Raw genomic sequence first — 23,029 nt, forward strand, 5'->3', positions numbered from 1 at the left:
ACAATCTCCTGGGCGATGCTGATGTCATTAGGCAGTTGAATGGGCATGCATACTCCACCCATTTCCCTCCTTCCTTCCCATCCCTCTGCACGGTCACGGGCGCTGGCAACCCACACTATGCCACCACTGTTAGATAAAGTTGAGGGAGGAGTCTGATAAAGCTGGTTTTTCAGCAGAGCAGAAGGTGAGGCCTTGCAATGATCCACATTTGACTGGAGCACATGTATGGATAGGTGAAAAGCTGTGTAGACTCAGGAGGACCAAACTAGATGTGGCATCAATATATTTGAATGCATCACTGATCTTTATACAGTGGTACCTCAGGTTAAGAACTTAATTCGTTCTGGAGGTCCATTCTTAACCTGAAACTGTTCTTAACCTGAGGTACCACTTTATCTAATGGGGCCTCCCGCTGCCACCACACAATTTCTGGTCTCATCCTGAAGCAAAGTTCTTAACCTGAGGTACTATTTCTGGGTTAGCGGAGTCTGTAACCTGAAGCATCTGTAACCCAAAGTACCACTGTAATAGATCAGAGACAACAATGGTGACAACATCGGTATCTGGGTGATTGCATATAAATCTTTGGATAGAGAAATCTACTGAATCAGTATTCTTGCCCACCCTGGCTCCATTGTTCATGAACATCATGACAATCTATGAATCAGAAAATTGGAGAAGACTGGTAGTGCTCTAAAGCCATTTAAGTATCGTTTGAAAGCCCCATAGCCCACATGTGGGGCAGCCTGTATCTCAGCAACATCCTCAAGAAATCCTATTATTTTGAGAATGCTCCTGTTCAGGAAATCAGTCTTTATGGGAAATGCAATGAATTTTAAAAGCCACTCTTTGAAAGTATTTAGTTTCTTCCATCCCGACCTCCACCATGACTCATTCCCCAGTACCATATTATGCACATTCCTAATGCATTTCTGAGCCCCGGAGGACCAACAACTGCGCTTCTTTCCCCGTGTAAACAGCAGAGCCCATTTTCCCACTCTTTCTGATAGCCCAAGATATTCAGCCTTTGATGCTGGAATGTAACATTAGATCTGGCAGGCACTGAGGCAGTCTTCTTTGTGACAATAATAAAGGCTTGATTGACATTTACTGTCCCATCCCAGAACGTTTGCCTAGTTATAGGCACAGAGACCTCTTCAGAAAGGCTCGGCTGCTTATAAATTAAACTAGGCAACTGACTGAATATTAATGTATATCATACCCATTCTCAAGTAAAAGCTTGCTATGTTAAGTAGTCCATGTGGGAGGAAAAGTCTACAAATTGCCTTATTTTGCTGTCACATAGCAAATATTCAGCATATTTGCAATCAATGTTGAATAAAAAGTAGAGACATCACTTGGCCAACAAAGATCCATATGGTTAAAGCTATGGTTTTCCCAGTAGTGATGTATGGAAGTGAGAGCTGGACCATAAAGGAGGCTAATCGCCGAAGAATTGATGCTTTTGAATTATGGTGCTGGAGGAGACTCTTGAGAGTCCCATGGACTGCAAGAAGATCAAACCTCTCCATTCTGAAGGAAATCAGCCCTGAGTGCTCACTGGAAGGACAGATCCTGAAGCTGAGACTCCAATACTTTGGCCACATCTTGAGAAGAGAAGACTCCCTGGAAAAGACCCTGATGTTGGGAAAGATGGAGGGCACAAGGAGAAGGGGACAACAGAGGACGAGATGGTTGGACAGTGTTCTCGAAGCTACCAGCATGAGTTTGACCAAACTGCGGGAGGCAGTGGAAGACAGAAGTGCCTGGCGTGCTCTGGTCCATGGGGTCACGAAGAGTCGGACACGACTAAACGACTAAACAACAACAAACAACCAGATATCACACCTACTTGAGTTGTTTTTCAATGAACATGAAACTCCTTCATTTGTAAGCTGCATCCATTTTATAGCCTCTTAAGATGTTGACCTAGTTTGTGGCAGCTGTAAAAAAGGCAAATTCCATGCAAGGGTTCACTGGGAAAGGAATTGAAAATAAATCTGCCAATATCATAACGCTGTTCTACAAATCGATGGCATGCTGTGTCCAGAATATGCCTCTGCCTGATTGTCAGCAAATCCAATCTCCTCTGCAGTCACCTGCGCCATGACCCACCTCACCCCATTCCAGAGGGTTCTCTGACCCTCAGAAGAAGGGGAAGGAAGGAGGGGAAGGAGGGTCGAGAAAGTCACTTCCTACTCACGCTTTCTTCCATTAGTTTTTGGACAGAGAAAGGTATCTTCTCTGGTGTCAGGGACTGGACTGAGGAGGAATGGTGGAGACTGCCTCCAAAGCCTGAACATGCCAGAGAAGAGAGAGACAGTATAGATTTACAACAGTGGTTTGGGGAAGGTCATAGCCTCTGAGCAGAGGGGAGAAGCTGGGAAATATTGGGAGAGGAGGAGGAGGAGGAGGAGGAGGAGGAAGAAGAAGAAGAAGAAGAAGAAGAAGAAGAAGAAGAAGAAGAAGAAGAAGAAGAAGAAGAAGAAGAGAGACAACTGACAGACTCAGTGCCTTTAGCGAGAATGCCTGACTTGGGGGGCACTGAGAGTAGGAGAACAAAAAGCTCAGAAGCAGAAAGCTCAGATCAGCCAACGGAGGGATGACATATAATAGGACGGAGGTGGTGGGACTTTACTTGGAACAATGCTATTATCTAAGAGAGACGGCATTTCTACGTCTCTCTCTGTGTATCTTGAATACAAGACTTGGTAAGAACTCTTCTTGTTTACCTACTTCTTGGCTGCCACCGTGGGAGGGATCGGATTTCCTGAAGCCTGACACCTGGGTTCTGCTAACACAGCTGCTGAAAATTGCTAGCTGCCCCAGTGCACACCACACAGAATGCCCACGTGACCCCATCACCAAGAACATGGTCGCTGCCACGCTTTCCTCTATAAAAGGAATGACTTCCATCTTCTGAGCTGCAAAGAACTTTGTGGAGCTCAGCAGAGAAAGCAAATCTGGCACACGCAGGAGTTTGGCTCTGGCCCTGCTCCCTAGCATGCGAAGCTTCATGGTTAATCGAGTCTTGATGCATCTTGGGACAACTATATGCCCCACCTTTAATGTACTATGAAAGTACTTGCCTGATGCAATCCAAGCTAGGGGGAAAGGAAGGGGGAGTGCAGTAAGAGTCTGGAATATTTAGCTCACCATAAAAGTTCACATTTTTGTAGCTTTCATGCCCTGTTCCAGTTCTTGCATAATTAGGGCAGTGGGGAAGAACTTTCCTGGAAAAAGTCGGAGCTAAGATCAGCCAGTCTGGAGCCAGCCTCATTATTACTATTTGACATTCAAATCTTTCTAGATATTGTACCCACATGGATTAAATATTTTGCAAAACAGTGCAACAATGCCAGGAAATGTAACACTAGGAGGGTGCTGGATCATGACAGCTAGACCCAGCAGGACTTAAAATTAATTAACAAACGATCACATAATGTTAGTTTCCTAGGCATCATTGAACTTGCTTCTATGGCGAAGCTGCTGAAACTTTAACCAGCGCTTTGACTTGACAGGATGGGCTCTTTCAAAGTCTCTTGTTAGATGACAAAAGACAGCTTTTGTAAAGCCCATCTTGTACAGATCAGGACTTTCCAGACGACTTTTCTGCTGGGAAGACCGTGGAGTGGTGACTAGATCAGCTAAATGGCATACCAGCAAGAAGGGCCAGCTTATGGCATTTTGCTGCCTGAGGCAGGACAGCTAATGGAGCCCCCTTCCCAAGTCAAGGATCATCATAACTGAGACTAGCTAGGTTAGTTTCAAACCTGAGACAAAAATAAATAAATACCCCAAGTGCACCTCCCTGGAAGTAAAAAAACACACAAAAAAACCCAATAATAAATGAAAGAATTATCCATTACTGCCCTTCATGACTTGCAGAACACACTGCTACTACAACAGAGATATTGCATTAAGAGTTATTTTAACTTTAGTTGGACTGGCTGATAAGATAACTGTGAGTACAGTCACCACACCAGTGCCCTGAGCACTTATTAGATGAGCATTTGCATCCATGCATAATTGTCCTAAAAAGGTAAAGGTACGCCTGCCCGTACGGGCCAGTCTTGCCAGACTCTGGGGTTGTGCGCCCATCTCACTCAAGAGGCCGGGGGCCAGCGTTGTCCGAAGACACTTCCGGGTCACGTGGCCAGCGTGACATCGCTGCGAGCCAGAGCTGCACACGGAACGCTGTTTACCTTCCCGCTAGAAAGCGGTCCCTATTTATCTACTTGCACCCGGGGGTGCTTTCGAACTGCTAGGTTGGCAGGCGCTGGGACTGAGCAACGGGAGCGCACCCCGCCGCAGGGATTCGAACCGCCGACCTTTCGATCGGCAAGCCCTAGGCGCTGAGGCTTTTACCCACAGCGCCACCCGCATAATTGTCCTACATATCACAAATTTCTATTCCCTACTGCTTTATCTCCCCCACTGGTTTGAAAGCGTGTGGTCCTTTTGACTAGAGCTGATGTGCATGCAGATGGGAATTTATGTAAAAAAGAAAAGAAAAGAAAAGAAAACTGGACTTTTCCTTCACCAAGCAAAGGTATCTTCCCCCAAGCATCGCTACTTTCACCTCCCCTTCAGAGGGTGGTGCTGGGGATATCTGCCAGAGTTTTGGCCTTAGAAATAGCTTGCCCATGAACAGTAATTTAAACTTGCAATTGTTATCTGAAGCACTTGGTATGGATTGAGCTGTTTAAGAAAGAAGCCATCCATTCTTGTCAGTACTGAAGCTGACAAGAAGCCATCTATTCAGCAGTACTGAAATCAGAAAATGCATAGATGGGTCCAGGCCACACACACACACACACACACACACACACACACACACACCACACCACACACTTTTGCTGCTGTAATCTGTTTTCTATATCACATAAGCCAGCTCATATGCAGATGTGGAGATTTTATTCTGTTCACGTTTTAATCCAAGCCTACCTAATTGGCACTTCTTGAAACAATCCATGCAACTAAACGGAGGCATCACTTGCAATGACATAACCTATTAAATATCATTGTTGTTGTTAAATTTATTTTAAAAAAATCTTCTTTATTTAAAACAAATAGTCTAAATGTTAGTTGCCCCACTCCACTGCCACCTCTCTTCGGATGAATGCAAAAACTGAAGAGAGATCGAACCCAACAGAGCTCTCCCCAAGCTCAAAGAAGCTCAGGTAGATCTCTGAGAGCTCTTTGCCAGTTGGGAGATTCGAAGCAAAGAATTCAAAGCAAGGCGGTCAGTAGATCTGATCTTTATGGAAGTGCTGTTGCAACAGGGTCCCCCCTGTGTCTGTGAGAGGCAGGTGAGAACCCTTCGGTGGTGGTCTTACATTTCCCATGCCCCCCCCCCCCGTGTCAGCCCTACATCATGCACACCTAAGAAAGGTAAGTCATGGGTTGCCTGGGGCTTTGCAGATTGGTGGGGACGTTAGGTGGAGTGTGGGAAGATCGTTCCCTCTGGGCATGCCAAAAGTTAAATACAGTCTATGATTGTGTTAACGCGTTGACCCTTTCTTTTCCCAAGCATACGGAAGAAAGGCTGACCGGTGGCTGATATTTAACAATAGAGTTTCAAGATTTCACAGCTGCTGCTGATAATCCATTGAAGATTGGCTACAGAGTACGCCTTGACCCTCCCAAGAAACATAGCTTACATAAAGAAGTGACAATTGCAGAGAAAAGTTACAATTTTCATTTTAGATATTCATTGAACACAGAGCAGCACATACAATTTGAAACCTCCTAAGACCTCTAGAAAGGGGACGCGGGTGGCGCTGTGGGTAAGACCTCAGCGCCTAGGACTTGCCGTTCGCATGGTCGGCAGTTCGAATCCCCGTGGCGGGGTGCACTCCCATCGTTTGGTCCAAGCGCCTGCCAACCTAGCAGTTCGAAAGCACCCCCGGGTGCAAGTAGATAAATAAGGACCGCTTACTAGCGGGAAGGTAAACGGCGTTCCGTGTGCTGCGCTGGCTCGCCAGATGCAGCTTGTCACGCTGGCCACGTGACCCGGAAGTGTCTCCGGACAGCGCTGGCTCCCGGCCTATAGAGTGAGATGAGCGCACAACCCTAGAGTCTGTCAAGACTGGCCCGTAGGGGCAGGGGTACCTTTACCTTTACCTTTACAAGACCTCTAGAAAAATGTTTCATAACTATATACAGTGGTACCTCGGGTTACAGACGCTTCAGGTTATGCGATTTCGGGTTGCGCACCGCACCAAACCCGGAAGTACTGGAACGGGTTACTTCCAGGTGCTTGCGCATATGCAGAAGCACTAAATCCCTCTTTGCGCATGTGCAGAAGTGCCGGATCACGACCTGCGCATGCACAGACACGGCGCTGCAGGTTGCAAATGTGTCTCCCACATGGATTATGTTCGCAACCCAAGGTTCCACTGTACAATGTTTTGACACCAGGAATAAAACTTTAATTTGTCACATAGCACAAGTGGTTGTTCCTTTCTTTATCGAATAAGGCGCTGCAGTTATTTGGGATTTGTTGCTGTCTTGCAGGATAGGCCTCGTTACACAGTTCTTACCGTTACACACTTGCTTGGAGGGAGAAGTGGGGTTCCAGTCTAGGAAACAAGTGTTGGGGTACTTGGGTGGCATAAATCAGTTCCAACAGGGTTCTGAAAGAATACATAACCTGTTTACCAGAGTTGAAACTGGTGTCGCCACACACCACAAGCTGCAATCCCTCTCTGAGTCCCTTTAATTCTTGCAGGTGGGAGAAAGCATGGTCTGTGTCCAGTCAACAAAAGGCCAGGTAGCTGAGTGACTAAAATGTTTGATTTGATGGGAGAGGCTGGGGTGCAAATTCTTATTCAGCAACGGATGGACTTACCGGTAGCTAAGTCATTCACTTTCACCCTCAGGCCTCCCATTTCTAAAATGGGAATTTTCAGGACCTGTTTCACAGCATCAGGGTTGACTGAGATAAAGAGTTCAAAAAGCGCACTGGATATTTAAAAGGCTATAGCCGTCAGTGCGATTGATTAAGACCTTATTTCATTAATTCCTTCCCTCTTCAAAGCCTTTCCTTTTGAAATATTCAGACAAAGTTGTTGTGTTTCTCCCTATGTTGTAATTACTCACTTTCCTCAAGCATGAAATGCCATTCTAGACAACAAAAGGTAGCTTGTTTCCCCACTGATAAAATAGCTGTTTTAGCACCTGTAAATCTGGTTTGCATTTCATATGGGCCTTTATTCTGCATTGATAACAGGATCAGAAAATGGGCTCTGACAGCACGTTGTGCTTTTACAGTATCCAGGGGTAAAAAAAAAAAAAGCAAGCTAATTAGGAGCACATGGCTTTTGAGAGTCATACTTTTATATTTAGCTCCATAAATCTGCCGAAGTGAAACCCCCATCCTATCTCTAGAGCATTTGCTACTCATTAAGACGTTAATTGTTTGTGGTGCTTTTCTTGTACGTGTGTGTGTGTGTGTGTGTGTTTGTGTGTGTGTAAAGTTAGTCTCATTGCTCAAGATATGGCTTTGAAGGAAACCTAGGACATTTCCTCTTTTTTCTGTGCATCTCATGTATCTTAATAGGAGGTGTTGCTGCCAGAGCTATTGCTCAAACGAACAAACAAAAATGTCTGCTGGAATCTCACACAGAGGCCTCTGTGCTGGAGCGTTTTCAGCGGCGCAATTTATACGGTGTCTCGTTTCAGCCTCTCCCGCCCCCAATACCAAGGTCATAATTTTCAACCATAGATGGTTCTCCCAGATGTCTTTGGTCAAGTTAATCACAGTTTGCCTGAAGGTTACGCTTTCAGGTAATCCGTCAAGGCATAATTGTAAATCAAGGCCTCCTCCCAGCCCAAGGGACACATATTAAGTGGAGACTTGGGGGGATAAATTAAACTGGGTCCAAGGAACAAGCCACGCTGCTTATTATTTTGAAGAGCCATTAATGTTCTTGTTTGTATGTGATTGGAAAGCCCAAGAGTGAAACGTATTTTAAGCAATGCTTTGAAAAGGCATCTACAAACCGTTGCACTCTTTTCCACTTCTAAAGGCCATTGTTCATTAAAAGACGTCATTTCTTCTTCACAGATATCAGTGCCGGAAAGAAACCTGCAGTGCCGTGAAACAAGCAAGGGAGATTAGTTTCTGATTTCCCATACTATACTGGGAATCATGAGCAGATTTGATTATCCTGACACCATTCTGTGGCACATTTGCACATCATGGCAAGACGTAAACAAACCATGGTCTGTACACCAAGAACAAACCTGCTCCAACTATTGTGGTTTGTGGAGTCAAACAAACCACAATATCTACCTCAGACATAGCACTAAGGAGATCGTGTTTGTTTCCTTTATCTGCTATGTGGGAGGAACAATACCAGTGCAATTCAGTCATGCAGGTATGGTTTGTGGCTTACAATGATTTAGGGCTTTCTGTGATGTGTGAATGTGGCCAATGCAATCTCCATAAGTGCTACAAGCTGTAGATCTAAATTCACATGTGGAAGAATCTTTGTGTGCTCCCTCACCAAATATGGTGGTTAGGGGGATAGAAGAAGGGATTACTAAAATATATATATTGAAAAACAGTGAATTAAAATTACTGTACTATGTCAAGTTGATACTCTATAAACTGTAGGACACATTGTCTTTTTAAGTGCTCTCGTCAAAGATACAACAGTCCTTTTCATGCCAGCGTATTGTCAAGCTGTCCTGAATCTCTTCATGGCTTAACAAGACCACAAACTGAAATAAATAAATGTGTGTTTAATGTCTATTGGCACATTCAGTTATTGCACATTTAAGGGAATCACACAGTAAATTTCTTCCATGAAAAAAACCACTCCAGATCCAGGGGGTGAGGGGGGTGTTTATGCACCATAATGCCATGCTACAGTATATATGGTCCCCCCCCCTAAAATATGTCAGTCCCACTTTTCAGATCCTCACGAGACCCTCGAGGGGTCTTACAACATTAGTTAAAACAATGTGCCATGCATAAAACCATAAAAACTAAACAGAAACAAACTTAAAAAAAAGAAAACCACAGCTTGATAATCAAAAGCACAGAATGGTGTGGAAACTAAGCAGAGTCAAATTAAAAAGTTTTAGGAATATGCTGAAACACCAATAAATGGTGTGGCAGTAAATAGGAGGTGGAACTACACAGAGGGCCTTCTGCTGATCTTAGCACCCCAGAGGGTGGGTGGATAGGGAGGAAGGTAGTCTTTCAGATATTTGGGGCTGAAATTCTTCAGGGCTTTAAAAACAAACAGGAGCACCTTGAATTGGGTCCAGAAAAGAAACTGGCAGCTGATGCAGATGTTTCAGAACGGGGGTTATATACGTTCTCAAGGCGATCCCAGCCAGGAATTTAGCTGATTCATTTTGGTCCAACGGAAGTTCCTGGGTCACCTTCAAGGGCAGCAGCCCCCCAGAGAGCATACTGAATTATTTCTTCTACAGTCCGAAGCAGAGTATGCTAAAGCAGCTTTTGAAAATACTATTCAGAAGGCAACCTCCACCTTATCATTTTGAAAACCTTCAGTTTTCTGTAAACCTGCGGAGGTGCATCAAAGCCACAAAGATTTACCCCGGATGAAGATTATAGATATGGAAATATCTATGAATAATTTTTTTTCTAAGAGGCATGCTGTGTATTTTAATAAATAGTTACAGTGACAGCAGATTATCTGCGATACCAAGTCATTAATGCTTAAGATTAAAGTAAACTAGTTTTTTAAAACTCAAACTAAACAGAACTTGGATTACTCAGAAATGCAAACTTTGGATAACTTTATTTTCAACCAGTTACTGCCAGTATTTGTTTAATCTCTTCATGCCATCTTGCACTGTAGGAGTGCTGCTTTTTCATAGGGTAGTGCAATGCAAAACACATTTGCTTTCCAAGAAAATCATGCCAAAATTGCTTCTAATACCTCCCCTCCTCTTCAATCTTTTTGTTTTGCTCCTGGTAACAGCAACAGCTGTCAAATATGGCTTTAGGCTGTCTGACTCCCTTGGGAGAATTTATGCGTTTTTCTACTTCCTTTTCTTATTAGGAGGCAGGAATCCACAACACCTATTAGAACAAGTATGCATAAAGGGTAATGACTCTGCAATTTATTAGGGGTCTGTTCTTCTTCAAGCAAGTCATCAAATATAAGCAGAAAGTCTGACTCATTGGCCCCAACTGAGAAAACTACCAGGATGCAGCAGGTGAATATGAAGAAGTCTCAGCTAGGGGTGCAAAACTTGGCATTCAAAAATTCTGGCGCCTGAAGCCCAATGCCTCTGGGAGCGCGCAGAGTGCCTTTCTGCCCCAAATGAAACTTTTTTAAAGGGTCTAATGGCAAACATAGCTGAGCTCATGCGCAAAAAATCTTTGCTTTCTGGCAGTGGTGTGCAGTGAATTTTTTTTTTTTTGTAGAGGAAAAGTTAGGGCCAGAGATGCCAGCTTGCGAGAATGATTGGTCGTGGTGGGGAGTCGCGACGTCCTATGGTGAGTTTCAAAGAATCCAGTTTCAAACCATGACTGATGATGATGGCTTGATCACCAACCATAGTCTAAAGTACCCACTGTTCCATAAATTTAGAATATGTGAGTCACAGAGCCATGCCAGCTCATTCATGTAACACTAAACCATAGTTAAGTGCTTCTAGGTAGGCTTTGTTGAGTTTGTTAAACCAAATTAAGAGTCTATAATTCACAAATGGAGGCAATATTTTTTTAAACTTCTGAAAGGTGTTGTAATTATGATTCAATGCTAGTATAAATACAGTGAATCAATCTGAGGTCCTGCACCCATTTATTGTAGAGACAACAAACAGCCAGCAGAAATACTCAGGATTTCTAAGAGCCCAAATGAGAAGAAGGCTGGCTGTTTGGTCTTTTTCATAAAATTATCTTCCTTCCCTGGAATTTCCTTTTTAACACTATTCTACAGTCAAGAATCCTGCCTCAGCATTCTGAAATTAGCTTTACTATGCCGTAGTCCTCCAGAGATCATCTGCAATTCATCTTGCCATTCCTCCAACTCCCATCCTGAAGCAATAATCTAAACAAAACGCACAGAAAAGCTCAAGATACACGTTGATCTACCCACACGTAGTTGTTATCTCTGAGAAACGTAGAAAATAACAGGATATATTTATTTGAAAGTCTTCAAATTTACACGACCCTTTAAAAATTAGCTGATGAAGGTGAATACATTGAAACAGGGCCCTGTCCTGGTTTCTGATCCATAACTGACGTCTGACTTCTGCTGCTCAATGATTGAAACTAAGACCTTCACGTTGAATCTGACTATGGACTAACATGAACTTATCTCTACTCATAAACTCTTATCTCTAATTCTGTAACGAATTATTGTGTTATACATATTTTTATGAGTTTGACTTTGTAATCTCTGCTAGAGTTTGTAATCTCTGTTAGAGTTTGTAATCTCTGTTTGGGTTGTCAGAATACATACTTTTGAATGGATTAGTTTTTGTTACAATTGACTATTAATTTGCGAGTAGGGACCACTCCCACTATTGAAACTTACATTGGCCTGAGTTCTTGATGTGCTTTTGTCTTGGTATATTTAATAACAAGAACTCCAACGTATTTAACGTCAGTCATCATAGCATGGCAGAGAATCTGCCCTACCATGTAGAGTTCCCTTGAAGAGAATGACAGTGAAATTTCTTTTCTTTCTTTCTTTCTTTCTTTCTTTCTTTCTTTCTTTCTTTCTTCTTTCTTTCTTTCTTTCTTTCTTTCTTTCTTTCTTTCTTTCTTTCTTTCTTTCCACTGGTCCAGAGCAACATAAGCTATTAACCAATGGTGGGTGAATGGGAAAACCAATGGCAGCAATGCAGAAGTTGTGGCTGCGGTCAGTGCCTGGATTTATAATCCAGGAATATACTATACCCGCTCGTCCATTCATGACCTCCCTCTTGAAGCCAACCCAGCTACTGATTGGGTCCCATGGGGCAAGGCCTGCAGTGTAGCTGAAGAGGAAGGAAGCAGGCCGCCTTGCCCCTGCAGCTGAGGGGGCCAGCACTGTGCTGTGCTACTTGCTTGCAATAGCTGTCAAGTGTCCCTTATTTGAAGGGACAGTCCCTTATTACAGCGCCATGTCCCACTGCTGTCCCTTATTGATGGATGTCCCTTAAATGTCCCTTAAATGATGTCCCTTAAATTTCAAAGGAAGCAGCTCCTCTCCCTCCCTCGCTGCCGGCCAGGGAGGAGGGAGGCTCCAGCTGTGTTGCTTGGCTGTGTTGCTCACCCAATAAGAAGTCTAAGAACGACTGGGGGGTGGAGCTTGAATGCCTTGTGTGTGGCTAGTTAATGCAAGCGGAGGGGTTTTTTGAATGCTGGACGCAATTTTGTTGCACGTGCTGCTGCAAACTTTGCACTGCAAAGCCAGGCCGGGGAGCCATCTTAAGTTGAGGCTGCATAGGCCTTGTGGTGCATGTGATTCAGATTCTATTCAGTTGAACCTCTGGTTACAAAGTTGATTGGACAGTGTTCTCGAAGCTACCAGCATGAGTTTGACCAGACTGCAGGAGGACAGGAAGACTGGAGTGCCTGGAACAGGTGAGGCTGCAGGTCCCTTATTTTGGCTGCTGGTCCCTTATTTTCAAGGTTGCTGGTCCCTTATTTTCAAATCTGTAAGTTGACAGCTATGTTGCTTGCGGTGTGTGCGCTGTTCGGATATAGTCCTGTTCCACCTTAAAAGGAACAGGCATGACTGTTGTGTGTCACATGCCTGTTTACTTCCAGCACAGTCTGCTGGGAACTTCCGTTTTGTATATTGCTTTTGCTATGCTGCTGTGTGCTTGGACACGAAGGGAAGCAGACATGTTTTTCCCTTGTTCCTGAGCTATGTTGAATAAAGGTAAAGGTAAAGGTACCCCTGCCCATACGGGCCAGTCTTGACAGACTCTAGGGTTGTGCGCCTATCTCACTCAAGAGGCCGGGGGCCAGCGCTGTCCGAAGACACTTCCGGGTCACGTGGCCAGCGTGACAAGCTGCATCTGGCGAGCCAGAGCCGCACACGGAAACGCCGTTTACCTTCCCGCTAGTAAGCGGTCCCTATTTATCTACTTGCACCCAGAGGTGCTTTCGAACTGCTAGGTTGGCAGGCACTGGGACCGAACAACGGGAGCGCACCCCGCCACGGGGATTCGAACCGCCGACCTTTCGATCGGCAAGCCCTAGGCGCTGATGCTTTTACCCACAGCGCCACCCGCGTCCCCCCTATGTTGAATAAATGCATGTAAATAATGCTTACACGTGTCTCTGTCCGCCACTTCCATTGTGAAAAGTTATTCACTCTGCTGATAAAGCGTTGTCAGCGGCTGCCTCAGGTCCCAGCTCACAAAGGACCAATGCCAGTTGCTCTTTATAAACAAAAGTCTTTATTGTGGTTCATTGTTGGTTTGACATCCGTGGCGCGCAGCGCTACGTCTGAGTCCTTAGACTGGCGAAGTCCCGTCTGAATCCGCCCCTCCTTTACACCAGTTCAATACCCGAGCTTTGCTCCACCTCTTCCTCTTCCTTTCCTCCCTCTGCTCCTTTCGCCTCCGGGTCCTCCTGCCCTCTGGGGTCCCAACCCTCCTGACTCTTCTGACTCCTCCCCCTGTCTCCGGCGGGCTTTGGGCCTGGCTCCCAATCCGGATTTTCTGCTGTCCCTCGCGCCTCTACATTTGAACTTGGCGCTCGCGCCCAGCCGCCCACTTTCCTCCTAACGGCTACACTGCTCCCTTCACTGCTTTCTCCTTCCGGGAGGCTGGACGGCCCTGCTCTCTCCTCCGCCCCTCCACTCTCTGACAGAGGCGTGATCAGTCCTGCCTCACTCCCTCCTCCTGCAGGAGGAAGCTTTTGTTGTAATCTGTCCGATTCTTCCCCCCCGCTGCGCTCTGGTGGGGAAGCTAGCCCTGATTTCCAGCTGCCGCTTGGCGACTCCCCACTGGCCCCCCCTTGCCCTGACACTGGGGGCCTCCTTCTGGGAATCTTCTGATTCGCTGGAGAGACTCAGGGAATCTCCCTGGTCACTGTCACACCCTCCTGCGCTCCCCTCCGATTGTTCCCCTTCGCTCTCCATCTCCTCCTTCTCCTGTGGCTCAGTCCCTGAGCCCCTGACAAGCGTGCTCAATTTTCTGAAGGCTTCTGAACCGCTGAGTCACTGATTGATGCTGTTCCAAGGGAGGCCGGAGTTCACCCAGTTGCCGGCCGGTGGCTGGAGCCAGCTGGGGCCTGCAGAATGCCCCCGTCTCCCCGGACGCATCCCAACACTGTGTGACATGCTGACATCACTTGTGCATGTTGTGCTGACATGTTGCACACACGATATGCAGTGTGCATGTGTGGCATACCTATGGTTATCACAGAATATTGAGGGGGGCAGTCCCTCTCCTTGAATTTTTTTTTGGGGGGGGCAGCTACCCCTGCCCCCCTAGGGGCCACGCTGCGCAGGGGACATACCAAGCCGCCTCCCTGCCTAATGGCGTGGGAGCTATATTTTGCTTCAGCCATTTTCTAAGAAGAGAAGCTCACTGAACTCTTGTAAGTTCTCAGGACTCCTTGGAGTACAGAATATTTACTTTTCATGTTGTTTTTCCGCATGCGATACAAGTGAAAGGAGTGACAGCTTAATCCTCAAACTAAAACAAGGGCAGAGCTCCAAAGATGATGCCACTTGATAAGATCTTCCTTCCGGAATAAAGTTAATTTAGCATTGATTAAAGGCACCATCATGACAGCCCTCAAGACAGAGATCCCTACTCATCCACAAGAGTAGGTTCAACCCTTCGTGTTTTTGGAACCAAGCAATGTTTCCTGTGCTATTGTGGGAAACAGAGAGCAAGTACTGTAATATCTCAGGGAGAAAAGCACCAAGAGGAGGACATATTTGTTGGCCATGCTCCGCATCTGAAGAGAGAGGGTTTTTAAAAACAACAACACAAAAAACACAAAAATATTGTTCCCCCAGGAACCAATTTCTGCGTTTCCAGAAAATCAAACTTGCAGTTCCCAGAAATAACTCTAGTTTGACATCCGCAGTCTGGTATTTCCCCACATCAGGGAAAGACAATGTGCCAATCCTTACTCCACATGCTTCAAAAGCGTGTATCTGTTTTCTGCATGAAATGAGGCCCATGCCAGATCCATAGCTGTTTTTCTTCTTAGCTCTTCCTTTCTTCCAGAAACCAGGCACAAGCAATGCAAAGAAGCTGCCTAAATTATTTAACTACCATTACTTTATCTTGTCTCATTTTTTCCAGCTCTTTTGGGGCTGCCTATTGCTAAAAAATTCAAGCAGAACAACAGCCGTTCTTGATTCCATAGTCACAATCACTGTTGCCCAGATGTGGGGAACCTTCAGCCCTCCAGATGTTGCTGAAATATACCTCCCATAAACCCCAGCAAGGATAGCCAACAGCCAGGGATGATGGGTTGCAGTTCAGCAGTTTTCCCCTTCACATAGGGCAATTTCACTACCATATTCATTTTTATGCACACTTTCCACTAATATATGCATATTAACATGTTTGGTTGGAAAACTGCATTGCTAAACTCAGATGGATATGAATTTCGAAGGATGGCTGTTTGCGTGGACAGGCGGAGTCCCCAGATCCCGCGCGGGCCCCCCGTCATGTGGAATAACGACTCAAGACAACATGCTATGGGATTAAATTGGCCACAACTTTATTAAATTTCAAATGTGGGTAGACCTTGGCTCAGGCATTGGGCGTTCTCCCTCCCCAGTCCCCAGCCGGGGACCTAGGGAGCATCAGGGTTATCCAGTGTGTGTGTGTGGGGGGGGGGGGGAATGGGCCGGCTCTGGAGAACATATGTTCAAGCAGAGATAGCCGCCCCCGTAACGCCGCCGCCGCAGGGGAGAGCAATGACGACCTTTCGGCGTACGGCCAAAGCCTCCCTTCAGAAAACCCCTTTAACGGGGAACCCTGGTATCGCCGCCGCAAAGAGGAAGATGGACAAAAGGATTCCGCCCAAGGCCTGATACCGCCAAAGTTGTGACGTTTTGCTACGGGAAAGGCGAAACCTGCCAATGCAGGGAAATTCCTTTCCGGCCCTTTAACAGCGACCTTAACGTAGCAGCGCCCGCATACCTGTGAAGAAAAGTTAACCTGCAAAATGACATTAACTGAGGGTGGGTAGGGTGGGAGAAGCTCTGGAGCCAAGTGAGGATTCCCAGGTAAGATCCTCCCTCTATTGTGTGGGCAGGTAATCCCTCCCCTACCTGGCCTGGTCTCCTTGGCAACGCTTCCCCCAGGTGGGATTGGACAACTGACTGAGGTAGGCGGAGACCTCCAGGTATCCCACCTGAGGGAAGGCAAAGCCAAGCCTATGCTGTTGGAGCCGCTCCAGATCTAGGGGCTGCACGCGTCCACGCAAAGGGCGCCCCCCGTTTTAAGCGGGGAGCAGTCATTCTAGTTCTCATATTGTTTGGGAAAATGCACATTGGACAGATTTGTCTTTAGATGTGAACCAAATCAAATTTCTTCCCCATCCCTAACCCCAACTGAAAGATTTGCTAAAATTACACCAAGTTTTCTTATTATTGCGCTTCTATTTAGAGATTTATTTGGAGTCTGTCTTATACCAAATTTTGACGTAAGTATAATATAAGCAAGAGTGAATGTGAGTTTATATATTTCACAGTACTGTTTATAGTCAAGCATGCACAACTGTATTTTTCTTAAAAATAAAACACCTGTGCACAGTATTTGTGTATCACACATAGTCATGATTTATAGAGTCACGCTGTTAAAGTAGCATTTTCAGCCAGCAGTTAGAAAAAGAAGGCATTAAATGGTGGGAGGAGCAGGGGTTTGTTCAGACAAAATGCAGGCGCTGAGGAGCGATCATGTAGTAGGAACAGAAAGAAGGAGCAGCTGGTCAGGAGGGAAAATTGAGGAGAACACTTTTTCAGGAAGAAAGCAGAAGGGAAAGAGACAGAGGGCCAATGGAGGTGGAGAACAAGGGCATGTTCCTGCTTGGATGAGCGTAAGAGAGCACAGATTAGGAAATCCGAGTCCACACAAAAATGCAGTCCAATCTGAAAGTGGTAAGTAGATCCCACAAAACGCGAAGGGCTCTGTAAGTGAAATGAGACTTGGGAAGGACACTTTTAAAAAAATGTGAACTGGGCATACATGGAGCAGTCATCACTGCTTCTGGTTCGAGGCAGATGCTCTGTGTTGAGGGCAAAGCCAAGCCATCTTAATCATCACCACTACATCCAAAGGAGCAAGAATCTCTGCCATGACTGACCAGGAAAAGAGCTACCTGTTCTAGAAGAGTGGGGGATGACCTGTATGGGTAAAGGGGACCCCTGACCATTAGGTCCCGTCGTGGCCAACTCTGGGGTTGCGGCTGTGGCGATCACACAGGGTCCCTGGACGTTTCACCATCTATTGATCCCTGTGCCACCATTTTATTTCTCGCTGCGACCACCCAGGCCCTACCTGGGACAATACTGAGTCCAGTCAGGGTTAAATTGGAACATAAACCTTTGTTTATTTATTGCAGCTTAACAAGCGTGTGGTTTCATAAACAGTATCAGTCAATTGATCAGTCAATCCCATGGACTGCAAGAAGATCAAACCTCTCCATTCTTAGGGAAATCAGCCCTGAGTGCTCACTGGAAGGACAGATCCTGAAGCTGAGGCTCCAATACTTTGGCCACCTCATGAGAAGAGAAGACTCCCTGGAAAAGACCCTGATGTTGGGAAAGATGGAGGGCACAAGGAGAAGGAGACGACAGAGGACGAGATGGTTGGATAGTGTTCTCGAAGCTACGAACATGAGTTTGACCAAACTGCGGGAGGCAGTGGAAGACAGGAGTGCCTGGTGTGCTCTGGTCCATGGGGTCATGAAGAGTCAGACACAACTAAACGACTAAACAACAACAACATCAGTCAATTACATTCATGGGGTGCCTATCCAGTCCTATAACTTTCACTACCTGCTCTCACTCACTAAACAACCTCTCCGATATTTACTTGTCTGCCTAGCCCTTAACTGTTCCTGACTCAGCCTATTTTGTTACACTAACTCAACCTACCTACAACTCTAGCCCAATTCACTCCACTCCAACCAACCACCCAACTCCCAATGAACTCCTCCAACGAACTCCCCCCTTAGCTCCTCCCAGAGCTAGTTTTATAGTCCACTGACTCCACCCCCCCCCCGGGTCCTGACTGGGCAACCTGTTTAACGATTTTCGCCTTCAGGACTCTCTCATATGTTAATGTCACAGCGGCGCTCATCTCGCTTTATTGGCCGAGGGAGCTGGCATACAGCTTCCGGGTCATGTGGCCAGCATGACTAAGCCGCTTCTGGTGAACCAGAGCAGTGCACGGAAACGCCGTTTACCTTCCCGCCGGAGCGGTACCTATTTATCTACTTGCACTCTGACGTGCTTTTGAACTGCTAGGTGGGCAGGAGCAGGGACCGAGCAACGGGAGCTCACTCCATTGCAGGGATTCGAACCACTGACCTTCTGATCGGCAAGTCCTAGGCTCTGTGGTTTAACCCACAGCACCACCCGGGTCCCACCTGTATGGGCACTGAGGGCCAATTGGCAAAACTTTAGGGGGCTTCATGGCTGTGGTGGGTGAGGGCACCCTACATTGTTGCATGTACACTCTTGCATGGAAGCATAGCTGTCAAGTGTCCCTTATTTGAAGGGACAGTCCCTTATTACAGCGCCATGTCCCGCTGCTGTCCCTTATTAATGGATGTCTCTTAAATGTCCCTTAAATGATGTCCCTTAAATTTCAAAGGAAGCAGCTCCTCTCCCTCCCTCCCTGCAGGCCACGGAGGAGGGAGGTTCCAACTGTGTTGCTTGGCTGTGTTGCTCACCCAATAAGAAGTCTAAGAACGACTGGGGGGGGTGGAGCTTGCATGCCTTGTGTGTGGCTAGTTAATGCAAGCTGAGGGGTTTTTTGAATGCTGGACGCCATTTTGTTGCACGTACTGCTGCAAACTTTGCACTGCAAAGCCAGGCCGGGGAGCCATCTTAAGTTGAGGCTGCATAGGCCTTGTGGTGCATGTGATTCAGATTCTATTCAGTTGAATCTCTGGTTACAAATTTGGTTGGACATTGTTCTCAGAGCTACCAGCATGAGTTTGACTAGACTGCAGGAGGACAGGAAGACTGGAGTGCCTGGAACAGGTGAGGCCGCAGGTCCCTTATTTTGGCTGCTGGTCCCTTATTTTCAAGGCTGCTGGTCCCTTATTTACAAATCTGACAGCTATGCATGGAAGCCATACACATCAAAAATGAGTGTAGGCCTCGGGACCTGGAAATAATGGCTTGGGGAGTGCAGAACAAGCCCCTGAGCCAGAGGTTAGTCACCCCTGCCCTAGAAGACAACAGCATAATGGGGAGGTGTTATTTCATGATACCACTTCATTTCCTTTCCTGTCTTGATCCCACTAGAGAACTCTAGGTTTTGTTATTCCCAATCCCATTAAAGACTTCAGGTAAGTGAGTTTCTAGCATCATTGCCAGGAATGATGGGGTTCAGGGGTGGGAAGATGTGTTCTTCATCAGGGCAGCTTTTGTGCTCATAGCTGCAAAGAAATGTGGGGTGTCCCAGAAAACTGCATTGTATTTCTTCAGTGACACCACGGCCGTTAGAAGTTTTGAAAAAGAATGCACTGGTGGCTGAAAGGGGGTACAGAATGGAAGGCCAGAGGCAGGAGGGCACAAAAATAAGAAATATTTTCCCCCCCTATAATGGCTTATGTTCTATGCCATGTACTTTGATATTTTTTGTAGTTTTTAAACTTTTTCCATTATTATTATTATTATTATTATTATTATTATTATTATTAAGGATTTTTCTTTTGTAATTTTGGTTGTTTATATCTATCTGTATTTTTTTAAAGCAAAATAAGAGTATTTAAAAAAAATAAAAATAAAGAAAGAAAGAATTTTTTGGGGGGGAATGCCAAATTCTGTCCTCATTCAGGGCACCATATTACCAAAGTCCGCCCCTGGTATAAGGCAGGCCTCCTATGTCCCCTTTCTTTCTCCACACTTACGATATCAGAGAATGGCGAGTGAATGTCTAGTTTGTTTTTCTCTCCCACAACACTCACTTCTTTCTCTAATTAAAGCAACTCTCTCCGTTCTTTTGGCAGACTTCTCAAGAGCCAGAAGGGTTCTTCACTCTTTCCTCAAGTAGTAACAGGCTGGTACTGCGAGCCAAAGTACAGAACAATTTGAGGTGTTTCCTCATCTTCGTGCCCACGAAGATGGATGGAGCGCAGGGGAGTGAGTGGTACCCCTGCAATGATCCTGGCTTGTCACCTTGAATGTGAACTTTGATAATTGCACAGGTGCTCATTAGGAGAGATAATTGCCCTGGCATTTCACACCCCACCCCATTCATTTTTCAGCAGCAAGCCATTTAGGAAAGGAAGGCGCAAGATCTGCCACACAACTGGAGCCAACGATTGGTACAAGGGCCCATTCCCTTTATTTTGCTCTTGGGATGGAATGCAGCTCGCTGAGGGTAAGATGTGAGTTCATTCTAGTAGAGCAGGGTGGAATCTAGTGGTTTTTAAAAAGCATTTATTAAAAAAATACATTGAATTTTCCATAAGGCTCACCTTCGCCATCTAGTGTCACATTCTATATTGCACTTCAAACACACTTAAAACGTTTTATTTGCAGCTGTATAGCTGAGTCCTATGTGTGAAGGGTGAAGCTTAAGGGAAAGGATGTAGCTTTGTCAGTACTATTTTTCTATTTTAAAAAAGAGGTGCCAAATTTTCTATTTTAAAAAAGAGGTGCCAAATTTTCTATTTTAAAAAAGAGGTGCCAGAACTCACCATGAACACCTCCCTTGTTTTATTCTAATGGCAATGGTGCCCACCTGAGAGGTGCCAGAACTGAGTTCCAGCTGAAAAAAGCCGTGAGCTTAGTTACGTATGGGGATTATGGGGAAATTTGATTCACTTTGCACTGAAAGGCGAATTTACCTAATTGTCACCTTCCAAAACAATACACCCAACCAAACACAGACACCTTTCAAAATTTGCACTCATCTGAATTTTGAAATGTAGGTCTCCAATGAAGTAATGTGTACAAAATTGTGTCTTCTGGGGTCAGCAATGCACAAAAAAGGCATATACAGTGGTACCTCAGGTTACAAACACCTCGAGTTACAAACACTTCGGGTTACAGACTCCACTAACCCAAAAATAGTACCTCAGGTTAAGAACTTTACGTCAGGATGAGAACAGAAATCGCATGCCGGTGGCGTGGCGGCAGCAGGAGGCCCCATTAGCTCAAGTGGTACCTCAGGTTAAGAACGGTTTCAGGTTAAGAACAGACTCCGGAATGAATTAAGTTCGTAACCAAAGGTACCACTGTATTTGTTAATTGGCCTGAATTTTCATTTTGATATCTCAAGCTCCAAAGCAGATACAGTGGTACCTCGGGAGGTCTGTTCTTAACCTGAAGCTGTTCTTAACCAGAAGCACCACTTTAGCTAATGTGGCCTTCTGCTGCCACCGCACCGCTGGAGCACAATTTCTGTTCTCATCCTGAAGCAAAGTTCTTAACCCGAGGTACTATTTCTGGGTTAGCGGAGTCTGTAACCTGAAGTGCTTGTAACCTGAGGTGTTTGTAACCCGAGGTACCACTATATGCCTTTTTTGTGCATTGTTGACCCCAGAAGATGCAGTTTTGTAACCTGAAGCATATGTAACCTGAAGCGTATGTAACCTGAGGTACCACTGTACTATGTTACAGTCATGTGATAGCACCCCACCACCCCAGCAGCCTGAAATGGTGCAGTCAAGAAACAGTCCAGAATATCTCCTTATCCAAAAGCATTTTGCTTGACTGAATGAATGGCAACTCTCATCACAGCAGGCATTCAGTTTGTAACATTCAGTAAGAGAGAAATCAACATATTTATTGGCCTGTATGCTTGCGTATCCTTTCAGAATCTATTCTGATTCCTATAAAAATTAATCAGAAGGAAAGAAGAAGGCTGCCCCCCCCCCCCCCGTTCCAACACCTCTTAGGTGGGCACCAATGCCATTCTAAGAGAATGAGGGAGGCATTCATAGTAAGTTCTGGCCCCTCTTTTTCTAGAAAAATAGCACTATCTATATGATACACTGCACAGAATTTTGTATAACTGATAAGACTTGTTAATACCTTCCTGTTTCTACTTACAGAAACTCAAGACATTTTTGTAGCATTATTCTTCATACAGTGAAGTTAAACCAGAATGCCAGAGATGATCTGGACCACCTTATCAGCCTTGGATTAAAAACAGAAGACATATATCAGATTCAAACGCATTAGTCACTTTTCCTCCTCCTGCTCCTCCTCCTCTTCTCTCTCTCTTTTTAAGGTTTCTGGGAGTAAAACCAGATAACATTTCTGTGTGTGTCAGGAACATGGTTTTTGGCACAAACAAAAAAGATGTTCGATAAAAAATTAAGTTTCACAATTTTGGACCGAGTTATGCAGAGCTTAGCTGTGATTACGGTTCCACCACTGCAAAATACCAGCCATATTTTGAAAGTTCAAAAGTCCTCTGTATTAAAACAGAGGTTCTGCCTCTGCTGCAGTGATCCTTGCTTCTTTCGTAGACAAAACTCTACGCTTCACATTGCGTCAAGTGGCTTAAAGGCTGGAGCCATAGAAAACCCAGGCTCTGAAACAGATTTCTCCTCTGCCTTTTGCCAAACTGCCTATCGATTTCTCTGAAAAACAGGTACACAAAACTCTCCTTGCGGTGGTGTGTGTCTGGCCTCATCATGCTGGCAATGCTAATCCAAATGTTTCAAATACGTCGGTGAAAACAGTACCTCCTTTGCAGAGAAATTCTTCATAAGAATTACAAACGTTCTATCTATACTACAAGGCTGTAAGCCAGAGTTCCGCACTATGGTGTTTTTCACATACGACTATAAAAGTGCAGTGAGGTTTTTATATGGCCTGATCATCTTTCTCCTTTCTTTGCTCCTTTTTTCTTTCTTTTTGAAATAATAATAATA

This window comes from Podarcis muralis, chromosome 11 (genome assembly GCF_964188315.1).
Source record: "Podarcis muralis chromosome 11, rPodMur119.hap1.1, whole genome shotgun sequence".
In the NCBI taxonomy this organism is placed as follows: Eukaryota; Metazoa; Chordata; class Lepidosauria; order Squamata; family Lacertidae; genus Podarcis; species Podarcis muralis.